Below are 14,763 nucleotides of genomic sequence, written 5' to 3'. Positions count from 1 at the left end.
CAACGTGCCTCGGTAGCGCAGTAGGTAGCGCGTAAGTCTCATAATCTTAAGGTCGTGAGTTCGATCCTCACCCGGGGCATTTAATTTGCTGTACATCATGGCTGAATTAACGGCGTTGCTGTTGCTAGGGAACGAACTTAATTGTCGTTCGTTATCCACAAGGAGTCTACGCCCCAGCGTCAATATGTTTATTTCCAATTATGACAACGTACAACTTTGATCTTTCTCTTCCCTTGTTAGGAGTAACATAATGAATAGTCAATTTCGAGCTGTGCGCCATGCCAGTCTGTAGGCGCAAATATGCTCGCAAACGGAGAACTGCACTGAGTCCAGATTCAGCACGAAATACGAGAGGAGACGGAGAAAACCTCACGCTTACCGAGCAAATCCGGTGTGGTCTAGTGGCTAGGATACCTGGCTTTCACCCAGGAGGCCCGGGTTCGATTCCCGGTACCGGAACGGAAGTTTTTGCGCACACAACGCTCCACGTTTTGGCCTTCGAACTGTCGTTTGTCGCCCACCTTCCGAAGCTTCGACCGAACGTAATCGGGGAAAACAGGCACATGATGCAATTACTGTCGGCACCGGAATAAAGGGAGAAGAGGCTCTGGTCCGCTGTTGGGCTGCTACCAGCGTCAGTGGGAAGTCGGTGAAGTCGCCAGTTGCGCCAGAAGCCAGAAATTACCGTAGTACGCCTACACACGCGTTCCAGTTATTTACATTGCTTGCAGCCGCTCCATCCACAACGAGCGTGAGCCCGGATAGCTCAGTCGGTAGAGCATTAGGCTTTTAACCTAAGGGTCCAGGGTTCAAGTCCCTGTCCGGGCGAAGATTTTAACGTTTCCGTAATGGCTCGTCTCGTAGCGATGGTAACCCTGCCGTAATCAGTGCACGGAGTTCGTTTCCTGTCAACATTCTGCGCAGACCGGTTGGATTTTTCACGATTCCAGGGAAACTTCAGTTACGAGCAGTCGTGGCCGAGTGGTTAAGGCGTCTGACTAGAAATCAGATTCCCTCTGGGAGCGTAGGTTCGAGTCCTACCGACTGCGTCGGTTTTTTCTTTAAGAACAACGAGCAGAAAATTTCGCAGATTGCCTGTCGTTTGGTACCTCTCCACACCTCGCCTCTCTCAGCCGTTTATAGTGCCTGTCCTTTTGATAAGGGCGAATTCCAAGCGTCAGCTTTCGCGTCAGCCGAGCAAAGTCGGGACAAGTCGGGACATACTACAGGATGGTCAGCGTGGAGCTACGACGAAAAAAACCGTCATTTAACAGCACGCGGCTCACATACTCATACGAAAAAACCAGCGCCACTTGCGGTGGCCGGGAATCGAACCCGGATCAACTGCTTGGAAGGCAACTATGCTCACCATTACACCACCACCGCACAGGCGCTGCTCGCAACGCCCCGCTTTGTCGGCTTCCTGCCCGCCAGCAGCGGCCCACGGTGATAGTAGCTGCAGGCGCTTTACGAGGTAGGAGGGTGCATCCACACGCATTCGGGTAGCGCCTCCACGCACGCTGCGTCTTTGGGCAAGACTAGTCGCCGCGGCCGCAAGGTTACTCAACGATAGAGATGAGCATTCGTTTTAAGGCAGTGTAGTGGAGCACTCCGCGTGTGTAGCACTTTTTTCGGTTGTATCCGACGTCGCTGGGTGGCAATCCCACTTTCCCCTGCAGAAAAGTGCTCGGGAAGCACGGGCAGCTTGTCGAGCATCGGTGGTTCAATGGCATGTGCCTCAGTAGTGCAGTAGGCAGCGCGTAAGTCTCATAATCTTAAGGCTTGCTGGCACGATAGCTCAGCGTGTTCGGTCTGAGAGTTATCTGCCCTCTGTGATGAAAGACCGAGTCAACGATGAACTTGAACGGGCGCCATCGGACGTCCGCCCCCAACAAATGCAACGAAAGAAATGAGAACAAAAAAAAAATTGGTGAATGCTCGCTTAGCATGCGGACGGCCCGGGTTCGATTCCCGGCCGATGCATCGTTCTGCTGTTCTCGCTATAATGCTGCCGCGCCGATTCCTCGCCTGAGCTGCGTCAGCCTCAGGAATGTATAGCAGGATTCGCTGTGAGAAGAACCATACACGCAGCACGCAACAGACCGTACTTGAACGGTCGCGTGCTATTTCTGAACTCTGACGACGGCCTGGCCCAACAGGCCGCTGTGTTCAGGTGCCGCAAGGGCGATGTACTGTAACCTCGGGCAGTGCTGCGTTCCGTTGAAATAGCTGCGGCAGCAGTTTAATCTAGCAAGTAGGGAAAGCACGTGTAGCAACACAACAGATTCTTGAGAAAGCGCAAACTGTCTATCTCTAATATGAGAGACTTACCAAGTTTCCTGTAACGTTACTTGCAACGTGCCTCGGTAGCGCAGTAGGTAGCGCGTAAGTCTCATAATCTTAAGGTCGTGAGTTCGATCCTCACCCGGGGCATTTAATTTGCTGTACATCATGGCTGAATTAACGGCGTTGCTGTTGCTAGGGAACGAACTTAATTGTCGTTCGTTATCCACAAGGAGTCTACGCCCCAGCGTCAATATGTTTATTTCCAATTATGACAACGTACAACTTTGATCTTTCTCTTCCCTTGTTAGGAGTAACATAATGAATAGTCAATTTCGAGCTGTGCGCCATGCCAGTCTGTAGGCGCAAATATGCTCGCAAACGGAGAACTGCACTGAGTCCAGATTCAGCACGAAATACGAGAGGAGACGGAGAAAACCTCACGCTTACCGAGCAAATCCGGTGTGGTCTAGTGGCTAGGATACCTGGCTTTCACCCAGGAGGCCCGGGTTCGATTCCCGGTACCGGAACGGAAGTTTTTGCGCACACAACGCTCCACGTTTTGGCCTTCGAACTGTCGTTTGTCGCCCACCTTCCGAAGCTTCGACCGAACGTAATCGGGGAAAACAGGCACATGATGCAATTACTGTCGGCACCGGAATAAAGGGAGAAGAGGCTCTGGTCCGCTGTTGGGCTGCTACCAGCGTCAGTGGGAAGTCGGTGAAGTCGCCAGTTGCGCCAGAAGCCAGAAATTACCGTAGTACGCCTACACACGCGTTCCAGTTATTTACATTGCTTGCAGCCGCTCCATCCACAACGAGCGTGAGCCCGGATAGCTCAGTCGGTAGAGCATTAGGCTTTTAACCTAAGGGTCCAGGGTTCAAGTCCCTGTCCGGGCGAAGATTTTAACGTTTCCGTAATGGCTCGTCTCGTAGCGATGGTAACCCTGCCGTAATCAGTGCACGGAGTTCGTTTCCTGTCAACATTCTGCGCAGACCGGTTGGATTTTTCACGATTCCAGGGAAACTTCAGTTACGAGCAGTCGTGGCCGAGTGGTTAAGGCGTCTGACTAGAAATCAGATTCCCTCTGGGAGCGTAGGTTCGAGTCCTACCGACTGCGTCGGTTTTTTCTTTAAGAACAACGAGCAGAAAATTTCGCAGATTGCCTGTCGTTTGGTACCTCTCCACACCTCGCCTCTCTCAGCCGTTTATAGTGCCTGTCCTTTTGATAAGGGCGAATTCCAAGCGTCAGCTTTCGCGTCAGCCGAGCAAAGTCGGGACAAGTCGGGACATACTACAGGATGGTCAGCGTGGAGCTACGACGAAAAAAACCGTCATTTAACAGCACGCGGCTCACATACTCATACGAAAAAACCAGCGCCACTTGCGGTGGCCGGGAATCGAACCCGGATCAACTGCTTGGAAGGCAACTATGCTCACCATTACACCACCACCGCACAGGCGCTGCTCGCAACGCCCCGCTTTGTCGGCTTCCTGCCCGCCAGCAGCGGCCCACGGTGATAGTAGCTGCAGGCGCTTTACGAGGTAGGAGGGTGCATCCACACGCATTCGGGTAGCGCCTCCACGCACGCTGCGTCTTTGGGCAAGACTAGTCGCCGCGGCCGCAAGGTTACTCAACGATAGAGATGAGCATTCGTTTTAAGGCAGTGTAGTGGAGCACTCCGCGTGTGTAGCACTTTTTTCGGTTGTATCCGACGTCGCTGGGTGGCAATCCCACTTTCCCCTGCAGAAAAGTGCTCGGGAAGCACGGGCAGCTTGTCGAGCATCGGTGGTTCAATGGCATGTGCCTCAGTAGTGCAGTAGGCAGCGCGTAAGTCTCATAATCTTAAGGCTTGCTGGCACGATAGCTCAGCGTGTTCGGTCTGAGAGTTATCTGCCCTCTGTGATGAAAGACCGAGTCAACGATGAACTTGAACGGGCGCCATCGGACGTCCGCCCCCAACAAATGCAACGAAAGAAATGAGAACAAAAAAAAAATTGGTGAATGCTCGCTTAGCATGCGGACGGCCCGGGTTCGATTCCCGGCCGATGCATCGTTCTGCTGTTCTCGCTATAATGCTGCCGCGCCGATTCCTCGCCTGAGCTGCGTCAGCCTCAGGAATGTATAGCAGGATTCGCTGTGAGAAGAACCATACACGCAGCACGCAACAGACCGTACTTGAACGGTCGCGTGCTATTTCTGAACTCTGACGACGGCCTGGCCCAACAGGCCGCTGTGTTCAGGTGCCGCAAGGGCGATGTACTGTAACCTCGGGCAGTGCTGCGTTCCGTTGAAATAGCTGCGGCAGCAGTTTAATCTAGCAAGTAGGGAAAGCACGTGTAGCAACACAACAGATTCTTGAGAAAGCGCAAACTGTCTATCTCTAATATGAGAGACTTACCAAGTTTCCTGTAACGTTACTTGCAACGTGCCTCGGTAGCGCAGTAGGTAGCGCGTAAGTCTCATAATCTTAAGGTCGTGAGTTCGATCCTCACCCGGGGCATTTAATTTGCTGTACATCATGGCTGAATTAACGGCGTTGCTGTTGCTAGGGAACGAACTTAATTGTCGTTCGTTATCCACAAGGAGTCTACGCCCCAGCGTCAATATGTTTATTTCCAATTATGACAACGTACAACTTTGATCTTTCTCTTCCCTTGTTAGGAGTAACATAATGAATAGTCAATTTCGAGCTGTGCGCCATGCCAGTCTGTAGGCGCAAATATGCTCGCAAACGGAGAACTGCACTGAGTCCAGATTCAGCACGAAATACGAGAGGAGACGGAGAAAACCTCACGCTTACCGAGCAAATCCGGTGTGGTCTAGTGGCTAGGATACCTGGCTTTCACCCAGGAGGCCCGGGTTCGATTCCCGGTACCGGAACGGAAGTTTTTGCGCACACAACGCTCCACGTTTTGGCCTTCGAACTGTCGTTTGTCGCCCACCTTCCGAAGCTTCGACCGAACGTAATCGGGGAAAACAGGCACATGATGCAATTACTGTCGGCACCGGAATAAAGGGAGAAGAGGCTCTGGTCCGCTGTTGGGCTGCTACCAGCGTCAGTGGGAAGTCGGTGAAGTCGCCAGTTGCGCCAGAAGCCAGAAATTACCGTAGTACGCCTACACACGCGTTCCAGTTATTTACATTGCTTGCAGCCGCTCCATCCACAACGAGCGTGAGCCCGGATAGCTCAGTCGGTAGAGCATTAGGCTTTTAACCTAAGGGTCCAGGGTTCAAGTCCCTGTCCGGGCGAAGATTTTAACGTTTCCGTAATGGCTCGTCTCGTAGCGATGGTAACCCTGCCGTAATCAGTGCACGGAGTTCGCTTCCTGTCAACATTCTGCGCAGACCGGTTGGATTTTTCACGATTCCAGGGAAACCTCAGTTACGAGCAGTCGTGGCCGAGTGGTTAAGGCGTCTGACTAGAAATCAGATTCCCTCTGGGAGCGTAGGTTCGAGTCCTACCGACTGCGTCGGTTTTTTCTTTAAGAACAACGAGCAGAAAATTTCGCAGATTGCCTGTCGTTTGGTACCTCTCCACACCTCGCCTCTCTCAGCCGTTTATAGTGCCTGTCCTTTTGATAAGGGCGAATTCCAAGCGTCAGCTTTCGCGTCAGCCGAGCAAAGTCGGGACAAGTCGGGACATACTACAGGATGGTCAGCGTGGAGCTACGACGAAAAAAACCGTCATTTAACAGCACGCGGCTCACATACTCATACGAAAAAACCAGCGCCACTTGCGGTGGCCGGGAATCGAACCCGGATCAACTGCTTGGAAGGCAACTATGCTCACCATTACACCACCACCGCACAGGCGCTGCTCGCAACGCCCCGCTTTGTCGGCTTCCTGCCCGCCAGCAGCGGCCCACGGTGATAGTAGCTGCAGGCGCTTTACGAGGTAGGAGGGTGCATCCACACGCATTCGGGTAGCGCCTCCACGCACGCTGCGTCTTTGGGCAAGACTAGTCGCCGCGGCCGCAAGGTTACTCAACGATAGAGATGAGCATTCGTTTTAAGGCAGTGTAGTGGAGCACTCCGCGTGTGTAGCACTTTTTTCGGTTGTATCCGACGTCGCTGGGTGGCAATCCCACTTTCCCCTGCAGAAAAGTGCTCGGGAAGCACGGGCAGCTTGTCGAGCATCGGTGGTTCAATGGCATGTGCCTCAGTAGTGCAGTAGGCAGCGCGTAAGTCTCATAATCTTAAGGCTTGCTGGCACGATAGCTCAGCGTGTTCGGTCTGAGAGTTATCTGCCCTCTGTGATGAAAGACCGAGTCAACGATGAACTTGAACGGGCGCCATCGGACGTCCGCCCCCAACAAATGCAACGAAAGAAATGAGAACAAAAAAAAAATTGGTGAATGCTCGCTTAGCATGCGGACGGCCCGGGTTCGATTCCCGGCCGATGCATCGTTCTGCTGTTCTCGCTATAATGCTGCCGCGCCGATTCCTCGCCTGAGCTGCGTCAGCCTCAGGAATGTATAGCAGGATTCGCTGTGAGAAGAACCATACACGCAGCACGCAACAGACCGTACTTGAACGGTCGCGTGCTATTTCTGAACTCTGACGACGGCCTGGCCCAACAGGCCGCTGTGTTCAGGTGCCGCAAGGGCGATGTACTGTAACCTCGGGCAGTGCTGCGTTCCGTTGAAATAGCTGCGGCAGCAGTTTAATCTAGCAAGTAGGGAAAGCACGTGTAGCAACACAACAGATTCTTGAGAAAGCGCAAACTGTCTATCTCTAATATGAGAGACTTACCAAGTTTCCTGTAACGTTACTTGCAACGTGCCTCGGTAGCGCAGTAGGTAGCGCGTAAGTCTCATAATCTTAAGGTCGTGAGTTCGATCCTCACCCGGGGCATTTAATTTGCTGTACATCATGGCTGAATTAACGGCGTTGCTGTTGCTAGGGAACGAACTTAATTGTCGTTCGTTATCCACAAGGAGTCTACGCCCCAGCGTCAATATGTTTATTTCCAATTATGACAACGTACAACTTTGATCTTTCTCTTCCCTTGTTAGGAGTAACATAATGAATAGTCAATTTCGAGCTGTGCGCCATGCCAGTCTGTAGGCGCAAATATGCTCGCAAACGGAGAACTGCACTGAGTCCAGATTCAGCACGAAATACGAGAGGAGACGGAGAAAACCTCACGCTTACCGAGCAAATCCGGTGTGGTCTAGTGGCTAGGATACCTGGCTTTCACCCAGGAGGCCCGGGTTCGATTCCCGGTACCGGAACGGAAGTTTTTGCGCACACAACGCTCCACGTTTTGGCCTTCGAACTGTCGTTTGTCGCCCACCTTCCGAAGCTTCGACCGAACGTAATCGGGGAAAACAGGCACATGATGCAATTACTGTCGGCACCGGAATAAAGGGAGAAGAGGCTCTGGTCCGCTGTTGGGCTGCTACCAGCGTCAGTGGGAAGTCGGTGAAGTCGCCAGTTGCGCCAGAAGCCAGAAATTACCGTAGTACGCCTACACACGCGTTCCAGTTATTTACATTGCTTGCAGCCGCTCCATCCACAACGAGCGTGAGCCCGGATAGCTCAGTCGGTAGAGCATTAGGCTTTTAACCTAAGGGTCCAGGGTTCAAGTCCCTGTCCGGGCGAAGATTTTAACGTTTCCGTAATGGCTCGTCTCGTAGCGATGGTAACCCTGCCGTAATCAGTGCACGGAGTTCGCTTCCTGTCAACATTCTGCGCAGACCGGTTGGATTTTTCACGATTCCAGGGAAACCTCAGTTACGAGCAGTCGTGGCCGAGTGGTTAAGGCGTCTGACTAGAAATCAGATTCCCTCTGGGAGCGTAGGTTCGAGTCCTACCGACTGCGTCGGTTTTTTCTTTAAGAACAACGAGCAGAAAATTTCGCAGATTGCCTGTCGTTTGGTACCTCTCCACACCTCGCCTCTCTCAGCCGTTTATAGTGCCTGTCCTTTTGATAAGGGCGAATTCCAAGCGTCAGCTTTCGCGTCAGCCGAGCAAAGTCGGGACAAGTCGGGACATACTACAGGATGGTCAGCGTGGAGCTACGACGAAAAAAACCGTCATTTAACAGCACGCGGCTCACATACTCATACGAAAAAACCAGCGCCACTTGCGGTGGCCGGGAATCGAACCCGGATTAACTGCTTGGAAGGCAACTATGCTCACCATTACACCACCACCGCACAGGCGCTGCTCGCAACGCCCCGCTTTGTCGGCTTCCTGCCCGCCAGCAGCGGCCCACGGTGATAGTAGCTGCAGGCGCTTTACGAGGTAGGAGGGTGCATCCACACGCATTCGGGTAGCGCCTCCACGCACGCTGCGTCTTTGGGCAAGACTAGTCGCCGCGGCCGCAAGGTTACTCAACGATAGAGATGAGCATTCGTTTTAAGGCAGTGTAGTGGAGCACTCCGCGTGTGTAGCACTTTTTTCGGTTGTATCCGACGTCGCTGGGTGGCAATCCCACTTTCCCCTGCAGAAAAGTGCTCGGGAAGCACGGGCAGCTTGTCGAGCATCGGTGGTTCAATGGCATGTGCCTCAGTAGTGCAGTAGGCAGCGCGTAAGTCTCATAATCTTAAGGCTTGCTGGCACGATAGTTCAGCGTGTTCGGTCTGAGAGTTATCTGCCCTCTGTGATGAAAGACCGAGTCAACGATGAACTTGAACGGGCGCCATCGGACGTCCGCCCCCAACAAATGCAACGAAAGAAATGAGAACAAAAAAAAAATTGGTGAATGCTCGCTTAGCATGCGGACGGCCCGGGTTCGATTCCCGGCCGATGCATCGTTCTGCTGTTCTCGCTATAATGCTGCCGCGCCGATTCCTCGCCTGAGCCGCGTCAGCCTCAGGAATGTATAGCAGGATTCGCTGTGAGAAGAACCATACACGCAGCACGCAACAGACCGTACTTGAACGGTCGCGTGCTATTTCTGAACTCTGACGACGGCCTGGCCCAACAGGCCGCTGTGTTCAGGTGCCGCAAGGGCGATGTACTGTAACCTCGGGCAGTGCTGCGTTCCGTTGAAATAGCTGCGGCAGCAGTTTAATCTAGCAAGTAGGGAAAGCACGTGTAGCAACACAACAGATTCTTGAGAAAGCGCAAACTGTCTATCTCTAATATGAGAGACTTACCAAGTTTCCTGTAACGTTACTTGCAACGTGCCTCGGTAGCGCAGTAGGTAGCGCGTAAGTCTCATAATCTTAAGGTCGTGAGTTCGATCCTCACCCGGGGCATTTAATTTGCTGTACATCATGGCTGAATTAACGGCGTTGCTGTTGCTAGGGAACGAACTTAATTGTCGTTCGTTATCCACAAGGAGTCTACGCCCCAGCGTCAATATGTTTATTTCCAATTATGACAACGTACAACTTTGATCTTTCTCTTCCCTTGTTAGGAGTAACATAATGAATAGTCAATTTCGAGCTGTGCGCCATGCCAGTCTGTAGGCGCAAATATGCTCGCAAACGGAGAACTGCACTGAGTCCAGATTCAGCACGAAATACGAGAGGAGACGGAGAAAACCTCACGCTTACCGAGCAAATCCGGTGTGGTCTAGTGGCTAGGATACCTGGCTTTCACCCAGGAGGCCCGGGTTCGATTCCCGGTACCGGAACGGAAGTTTTTGCGCACACAACGCTCCACGTTTTGGCCTTCGAACTGTCGTTTGTCGCCCACCTTCCGAAGCTTCGACCGAACGTAATCGGGGAAAACAGGCACATGATGCAATTACTGTCGGCACCGGAATAAAGGGAGAAGAGGCTCTGGTCCGCTGTTGGGCTGCTACCAGCGTCAGTGGGAAGTCGGTGAAGTCGCCAGTTGCGCCAGAAGCCAGAAATTACCGTAGTACGCCTACACACGCGTTCCAGTTATTTACATTGCTTGCAGCCGCTCCATCCACAACGAGCGTGAGCCCGGATAGCTCAGTCGGTAGAGCATTAGGCTTTTAACCTAAGGGTCCAGGGTTCAAGTCCCTGTCCGGGCGAAGATTTTAACGTTTCCGTAATGGCTCGTCTCGTAGCGATGGTAACCCTGCCGTAATCAGTGCACGGAGTTCGCTTCCTGTCAACATTCTGCGCAGACCGGTTGGATTTTTCACGATTCCAGGGAAACCTCAGTTACGAGCAGTCGTGGCCGAGTGGTTAAGGCGTCTGACTAGAAATCAGATTCCCTCTGGGAGCGTAGGTTCGAGTCCTACCGACTGCGTCGGTTTTTTCTTTAAGAACAACGAGCAGAAAATTTCGCAGATTGCCTGTCGTTTGGTACCTCTCCACACCTCGCCTCTCTCAGCCGTTTATAGTGCCTGTCCTTTTGATAAGGGCGAATTCCAAGCGTCAGCTTTCGCGTCAGCCGAGCAAAGTCGGGACAAGTCGGGACATACTACAGGATGGTCAGCGTGGAGCTACGACGAAAAAAACCGTCATTTAACAGCACGCGGCTCACATACTCATACGAAAAAACCAGCGCCACTTGCGGTGGCCGGGAATCGAACCCGGATTAACTGCTTGGAAGGCAACTATGCTCACCATTACACCACCACCGCACAGGCGCTGCTCGCAACGCCCCGCTTTGTCGGCTTCCTGCCCGCCAGCAGCGGCCCACGGTGATAGTAGCTGCAGGCGCTTTACGAGGTAGGAGGGTGCATCCACACGCATTCGGGTAGCGCCTCCACGCACGCTGCGTCTTTGGGCAAGACTAGTCGCCGCGGCCGCAAGGTTACTCAACGATAGAGATGAGCATTCGTTTTAAGGCAGTGTAGTGGAGCACTCCGCGTGTGTAGCACTTTTTTCGGTTGTATCCGACGTCGCTGGGTGGCAATCCCACTTTCCCCTGCAGAAAAGTGCTCGGGAAGCACGGGCAGCTTGTCGAGCATCGGTGGTTCAATGGCATGTGCCTCAGTAGTGCAGTAGGCAGCGCGTAAGTCTCATAATCTTAAGGCTTGCTGGCACGATAGTTCAGCGTGTTCGGTCTGAGAGTTATCTGCCCTCTGTGATGAAAGACCGAGTCAACGATGAACTTGAACGGGCGCCATCGGACGTCCGCCCCCAACAAATGCAACGAAAGAAATGAGAACAAAAAAAAAATTGGTGAATGCTCGCTTAGCATGCGGACGGCCCGGGTTCGATTCCCGGCCGATGCATCGTTCTGCTGTTCTCGCTATAATGCTGCCGCGCCGATTCCTCGCCTGAGCCGCGTCAGCCTCAGGAATGTATAGCAGGATTCGCTGTGAGAAGAACCATACACGCAGCACGCAACAGACCGTACTTGAACGGTCGCGTGCTATTTCTGAACTCTGACGACGGCCTGGCCCAACAGGCCGCTGTGTTCAGGTGCCGCAAGGGCGATGTACTGTAACCTCGGGCAGTGCTGCGTTCCGTTGAAATAGCTGCGGCAGCAGTTTAATCTAGCAAGTAGGGAAAGCACGTGTAGCAACACAACAGATTCTTGAGAAAGCGCAAACTGTCTATCTCTAATATGAGAGACTTACCAAGTTTCCTGTAACGTTACTTGCAACGTGCCTCGGTAGCGCAGTAGGTAGCGCGTAAGTCTCATAATCTTAAGGTCGTGAGTTCGATCCTCACCCGGGGCATTTAATTTGCTGTACATCATGGCTGAATTAACGGCGTTGCTGTTGCTAGGGAACGAACTTAATTGTCGTTCGTTATCCACAAGGAGTCTACGCCCCAGCGTCAATATGTTTATTTCCAATTATGACAACGTACAACTTTGATCTTTCTCTTCCCTTGTTAGGAGTAACATAATGAATAGTCAATTGCGAGCTGTGCGCCATGCCAGTCTGTAGGCGCAAATATGCTCGCAAACGGAGAACTGCACTGAGTCCAGATTCAGCACGAAATACGAGAGGAGACGGAGAAAACCTCACGCTTACCGAGCAAATCCGGTGTGGTCTAGTGGCTAGGATACCTGGCTTTCACCCAGGAGGCCCGGGTTCGATTCCCGGTACCGGAACGGAAGTTTTTGCGCACACAACGCTCCACGTTTTGGCCTTCGAACTGTCGTTTGTCGCCCACCTTCCGAAGCTTCGACCGAACGTAATCGGGGAAAACAGGCACATGATGCAATTACTGTCGGCACCGGAATAAAGGGAGAAGAGGCTCTGGTCCGCTGTTGGGCTGCTACCAGCGTCAGTGGGAAGTCGGTGAAGTCGCCAGTTGCGCCAGAAGCCAGAAATTACCGTAGTACGCCTACACACGCGTTCCAGTTATTTACATTGCTTGCAGCCGCTCCATCCACAACGAGCGTGAGCCCGGATAGCTCAGTCGGTAGAGCATTAGGCTTTTAACCTAAGGGTCCAGGGTTCAAGTCCCTGTCCGGGCGAAGATTTTAACGTTTCCGTAATGGCTCGTCTCGTAGCGATGGTAACCCTGCCGTAATCAGTGCACGGAGTTCGCTTCCTGTCAACATTCTGCGCAGACCGGTTGGATTTTTCACGATTCCAGGGAAACCTCAGTTACGAGCAGTCGTGGCCGAGTGGTTAAGGCGTCTGACTAGAAATCAGATTCCCTCTGGGAGCGTAGGTTCGAGTCCTACCGACTGCGTCGGTTTTTTCTTTAAGAACAACGAGCAGAAAATTTCGCAGATTGCCTGTCGTTTGGTACCTCTCCACACCTCGCCTCTCTCAGCCGTTTATAGTGCCTGTCCTTTTGATAAGGGCGAATTCCAAGCGTCAGCTTTCGCGTCAGCCGAGCAAAGTCGGGACAAGTCGGGACATACTACAGGATGGTCAGCGTGGAGCTACGACGAAAAAAACCGTCATTTAACAGCACGCGGCTCACATACTCATACGAAAAAACCAGCGCCACTTGCGGTGGCCGGGAATCGAACCCGGATTAACTGCTTGGAAGGCAACTATGCTCACCATTACACCACCACCGCACAGGCGCTGCTCGCAACGCCCCGCTTTGTCGGCTTCCTGCCCGCCAGCAGCGGCCCACGGTGATAGTAGCTGCAGGCGCTTTACGAGGTAGGAGGGTGCATCCACACGCATTCGGGTAGCGCCTCCACGCACGCTGCGTCTTTGGGCAAGACTAGTCGCCGCGGCCGCAAGGTTACTCAACGATAGAGATGAGCATTCGTTTTAAGGCAGTGTAGTGGAGCACTCCGCGTGTGTAGCACTTTTTTCGGTTGTATCCGACGTCGCTGGGTGGCAATCCCACTTTCCCCTGCAGAAAAGTGCTCGGGAAGCACGGGCAGCTTGTCGAGCATCGGTGGTTCAATGGCATGTGCCTCAGTAGTGCAGTAGGCAGCGCGTAAGTCTCATAATCTTAAGGCTTGCTGGCACGATAGTTCAGCGTGTTCGGTCTGAGAGTTATCTGCCCTCTGTGATGAAAGACCGAGTCAACGATGAACTTGAACGGGCGCCATCGGACGTCCGCCCCCAACAAATGCAACGAAAGAAATGAGAACAAAAAAAAAATTGGTGAATGCTCGCTTAGCATGCGGACGGCCCGGGTTCGATTCCCGGCCGATGCATCGTTCTGCTGTTCTCGCTATAATGCTGCCGCGCCGATTCCTCGCCTGAGCCGCGTCAGCCTCAGGAATGTATAGCAGGATTCGCTGTGAGAAGAACCATACACGCAGCACGCAACAGACCGTACTTGAACGGTCGCGTGCTATTTCTGAACTCTGACGACGGCCTGGCCCAACAGGCCGCTGTGTTCAGGTGCCGCAAGGGCGATGTACTGTAACCTCGGGCAGTGCTGCGTTCCGTTGAAATAGCTGCGGCAGCAGTTTAATCTAGCAAGTAGGGAAAGCACGTGTAGCAACACAACAGATTCTTGAGAAAGCGCAAACTGTCTATCTCTAATATGAGAGACTTACCAAGTTTCCTGTAACGTTACTTGCAACGTGCCTCGGTAGCGCAGTAGGTAGCGCGTAAGTCTCATAATCTTAAGGTCGTGAGTTCGATCCTCACCCGGGGCATTTAATTTGCTGTACATCATGGCTGAATTAACGGCGTTGCTGTTGCTAGGGAACGAACTTAATTGTCGTTCGTTATCCACAAGGAGTCTACGCCCCAGCGTCAATATGTTTATTTCCAATTATGACAACGTACAACTTTGATCTTTCTCTTCCCTTGTTAGGAGTAACATAATGAATAGTCAATTGCGAGCTGTGCGCCATGCCAGTCTGTAGGCGCAAATATGCTCGCAAACGGAGAACTGCACTGAGTCCAGATTCAGCACGAAATACGAGAGGAGACGGAGAAAACCTCACGCTTACCGAGCAAATCCGGTGTGGTCTAGTGGCTAGGATACCTGGCTTTCACCCAGGAGGCCCGGGTTCGATTCCCGGTACCGGAACGGAAGTTTTTGCGCACACAACGCTCCACGTTTTGGCCTTCGAACTGTCGTTTGTCGCCCACCTTCCGAAGCTTCGACCGAACGTAATCGGGGAAAACAGGCACATGATGCAATTACTGTCGGCACCGGAATAAAGGGAGAAGAGGCTCTGGTCCGCTGTTGGGCTGCTACCAGCGTCAG

The 14,763-nt window shown here is 52.7% G+C and overlaps 32 non-coding genes across 32 annotated transcripts; 26 read left to right on the top strand and 6 right to left on the bottom strand.

Moving 5' to 3' along the window:
• The first annotated feature begins 6 nt into the window (after nucleotides 1-6).
• Nucleotides 7-79, top strand: Trnam-cau (transfer RNA methionine (anticodon CAU)). The gene has a single exon. It is a non-coding gene; the product is annotated as a tRNA-Met (tRNA).
• A 308-nt stretch (nucleotides 80-387) lies between these two features.
• Trnae-uuc (transfer RNA glutamic acid (anticodon UUC)) lies at nucleotides 388-459 on the top strand. The gene has a single exon. It is a non-coding gene; the product is annotated as a tRNA-Glu (tRNA).
• Nucleotides 460-755: 296 nt separating this feature from the next.
• Nucleotides 756-828, top strand: Trnak-uuu (transfer RNA lysine (anticodon UUU)). The gene has a single exon. It is a non-coding gene; the product is annotated as a tRNA-Lys (tRNA).
• A 139-nt stretch (nucleotides 829-967) lies between these two features.
• On the top strand, nucleotides 968-1,049 carry Trnas-aga (transfer RNA serine (anticodon AGA)). The gene has a single exon. It is a non-coding gene; the product is annotated as a tRNA-Ser (tRNA).
• A 265-nt stretch (nucleotides 1,050-1,314) lies between these two features.
• Nucleotides 1,315-1,386, bottom strand: Trnag-ucc (transfer RNA glycine (anticodon UCC)). The gene has a single exon. It is a non-coding gene; the product is annotated as a tRNA-Gly (tRNA).
• A 974-nt stretch (nucleotides 1,387-2,360) lies between these two features.
• On the top strand, nucleotides 2,361-2,433 carry Trnam-cau (transfer RNA methionine (anticodon CAU)). Its single transcript has one exon. It is a non-coding gene; the product is annotated as a tRNA-Met (tRNA).
• Nucleotides 2,434-2,741: 308 nt separating this feature from the next.
• Trnae-uuc (transfer RNA glutamic acid (anticodon UUC)) lies at nucleotides 2,742-2,813 on the top strand. The gene has a single exon. It is a non-coding gene; the product is annotated as a tRNA-Glu (tRNA).
• Nucleotides 2,814-3,109: 296 nt separating this feature from the next.
• On the top strand, nucleotides 3,110-3,182 carry Trnak-uuu (transfer RNA lysine (anticodon UUU)). Its single transcript has one exon. It is a non-coding gene; the product is annotated as a tRNA-Lys (tRNA).
• Nucleotides 3,183-3,321: 139 nt separating this feature from the next.
• On the top strand, nucleotides 3,322-3,403 carry Trnas-aga (transfer RNA serine (anticodon AGA)). Its single transcript has one exon. It is a non-coding gene; the product is annotated as a tRNA-Ser (tRNA).
• A 265-nt stretch (nucleotides 3,404-3,668) lies between these two features.
• Trnag-ucc (transfer RNA glycine (anticodon UCC)) lies at nucleotides 3,669-3,740 on the bottom strand. Its single transcript has one exon. It is a non-coding gene; the product is annotated as a tRNA-Gly (tRNA).
• Nucleotides 3,741-4,714: 974 nt separating this feature from the next.
• Nucleotides 4,715-4,787, top strand: Trnam-cau (transfer RNA methionine (anticodon CAU)). Its single transcript has one exon. It is a non-coding gene; the product is annotated as a tRNA-Met (tRNA).
• A 308-nt stretch (nucleotides 4,788-5,095) lies between these two features.
• Nucleotides 5,096-5,167, top strand: Trnae-uuc (transfer RNA glutamic acid (anticodon UUC)). The gene has a single exon. It is a non-coding gene; the product is annotated as a tRNA-Glu (tRNA).
• A 296-nt stretch (nucleotides 5,168-5,463) lies between these two features.
• Nucleotides 5,464-5,536, top strand: Trnak-uuu (transfer RNA lysine (anticodon UUU)). The gene has a single exon. It is a non-coding gene; the product is annotated as a tRNA-Lys (tRNA).
• A 139-nt stretch (nucleotides 5,537-5,675) lies between these two features.
• Nucleotides 5,676-5,757, top strand: Trnas-aga (transfer RNA serine (anticodon AGA)). The gene has a single exon. It is a non-coding gene; the product is annotated as a tRNA-Ser (tRNA).
• A 265-nt stretch (nucleotides 5,758-6,022) lies between these two features.
• Nucleotides 6,023-6,094, bottom strand: Trnag-ucc (transfer RNA glycine (anticodon UCC)). The gene has a single exon. It is a non-coding gene; the product is annotated as a tRNA-Gly (tRNA).
• Nucleotides 6,095-7,068: 974 nt separating this feature from the next.
• Nucleotides 7,069-7,141, top strand: Trnam-cau (transfer RNA methionine (anticodon CAU)). The gene has a single exon. It is a non-coding gene; the product is annotated as a tRNA-Met (tRNA).
• Nucleotides 7,142-7,449: 308 nt separating this feature from the next.
• On the top strand, nucleotides 7,450-7,521 carry Trnae-uuc (transfer RNA glutamic acid (anticodon UUC)). Its single transcript has one exon. It is a non-coding gene; the product is annotated as a tRNA-Glu (tRNA).
• Nucleotides 7,522-7,817: 296 nt separating this feature from the next.
• Trnak-uuu (transfer RNA lysine (anticodon UUU)) lies at nucleotides 7,818-7,890 on the top strand. Its single transcript has one exon. It is a non-coding gene; the product is annotated as a tRNA-Lys (tRNA).
• Nucleotides 7,891-8,029: 139 nt separating this feature from the next.
• On the top strand, nucleotides 8,030-8,111 carry Trnas-aga (transfer RNA serine (anticodon AGA)). The gene has a single exon. It is a non-coding gene; the product is annotated as a tRNA-Ser (tRNA).
• A 265-nt stretch (nucleotides 8,112-8,376) lies between these two features.
• On the bottom strand, nucleotides 8,377-8,448 carry Trnag-ucc (transfer RNA glycine (anticodon UCC)). Its single transcript has one exon. It is a non-coding gene; the product is annotated as a tRNA-Gly (tRNA).
• A 974-nt stretch (nucleotides 8,449-9,422) lies between these two features.
• On the top strand, nucleotides 9,423-9,495 carry Trnam-cau (transfer RNA methionine (anticodon CAU)). Its single transcript has one exon. It is a non-coding gene; the product is annotated as a tRNA-Met (tRNA).
• A 308-nt stretch (nucleotides 9,496-9,803) lies between these two features.
• On the top strand, nucleotides 9,804-9,875 carry Trnae-uuc (transfer RNA glutamic acid (anticodon UUC)). Its single transcript has one exon. It is a non-coding gene; the product is annotated as a tRNA-Glu (tRNA).
• Nucleotides 9,876-10,171: 296 nt separating this feature from the next.
• On the top strand, nucleotides 10,172-10,244 carry Trnak-uuu (transfer RNA lysine (anticodon UUU)). Its single transcript has one exon. It is a non-coding gene; the product is annotated as a tRNA-Lys (tRNA).
• Nucleotides 10,245-10,383: 139 nt separating this feature from the next.
• Trnas-aga (transfer RNA serine (anticodon AGA)) lies at nucleotides 10,384-10,465 on the top strand. Its single transcript has one exon. It is a non-coding gene; the product is annotated as a tRNA-Ser (tRNA).
• A 265-nt stretch (nucleotides 10,466-10,730) lies between these two features.
• On the bottom strand, nucleotides 10,731-10,802 carry Trnag-ucc (transfer RNA glycine (anticodon UCC)). The gene has a single exon. It is a non-coding gene; the product is annotated as a tRNA-Gly (tRNA).
• Nucleotides 10,803-11,776: 974 nt separating this feature from the next.
• On the top strand, nucleotides 11,777-11,849 carry Trnam-cau (transfer RNA methionine (anticodon CAU)). The gene has a single exon. It is a non-coding gene; the product is annotated as a tRNA-Met (tRNA).
• Nucleotides 11,850-12,157: 308 nt separating this feature from the next.
• Nucleotides 12,158-12,229, top strand: Trnae-uuc (transfer RNA glutamic acid (anticodon UUC)). Its single transcript has one exon. It is a non-coding gene; the product is annotated as a tRNA-Glu (tRNA).
• A 296-nt stretch (nucleotides 12,230-12,525) lies between these two features.
• Trnak-uuu (transfer RNA lysine (anticodon UUU)) lies at nucleotides 12,526-12,598 on the top strand. The gene has a single exon. It is a non-coding gene; the product is annotated as a tRNA-Lys (tRNA).
• A 139-nt stretch (nucleotides 12,599-12,737) lies between these two features.
• On the top strand, nucleotides 12,738-12,819 carry Trnas-aga (transfer RNA serine (anticodon AGA)). Its single transcript has one exon. It is a non-coding gene; the product is annotated as a tRNA-Ser (tRNA).
• Nucleotides 12,820-13,084: 265 nt separating this feature from the next.
• On the bottom strand, nucleotides 13,085-13,156 carry Trnag-ucc (transfer RNA glycine (anticodon UCC)). The gene has a single exon. It is a non-coding gene; the product is annotated as a tRNA-Gly (tRNA).
• Nucleotides 13,157-14,130: 974 nt separating this feature from the next.
• Nucleotides 14,131-14,203, top strand: Trnam-cau (transfer RNA methionine (anticodon CAU)). The gene has a single exon. It is a non-coding gene; the product is annotated as a tRNA-Met (tRNA).
• Nucleotides 14,204-14,511: 308 nt separating this feature from the next.
• Nucleotides 14,512-14,583, top strand: Trnae-uuc (transfer RNA glutamic acid (anticodon UUC)). The gene has a single exon. It is a non-coding gene; the product is annotated as a tRNA-Glu (tRNA).
• The last annotated feature ends 180 nt before the right edge of the window (nucleotides 14,584-14,763 follow it).

The sequence above is a fragment of the Schistocerca serialis genome, chromosome 4, assembly GCF_023864345.2.
Source record: "Schistocerca serialis cubense isolate TAMUIC-IGC-003099 chromosome 4, iqSchSeri2.2, whole genome shotgun sequence".
In the NCBI taxonomy this organism is placed as follows: domain Eukaryota; kingdom Metazoa; phylum Arthropoda; class Insecta; order Orthoptera; family Acrididae; genus Schistocerca; species Schistocerca serialis.
The sequence above is the reverse complement of the archived record's forward strand: the minus strand, read 5'-3'. Positions and strand labels throughout refer to the sequence as shown.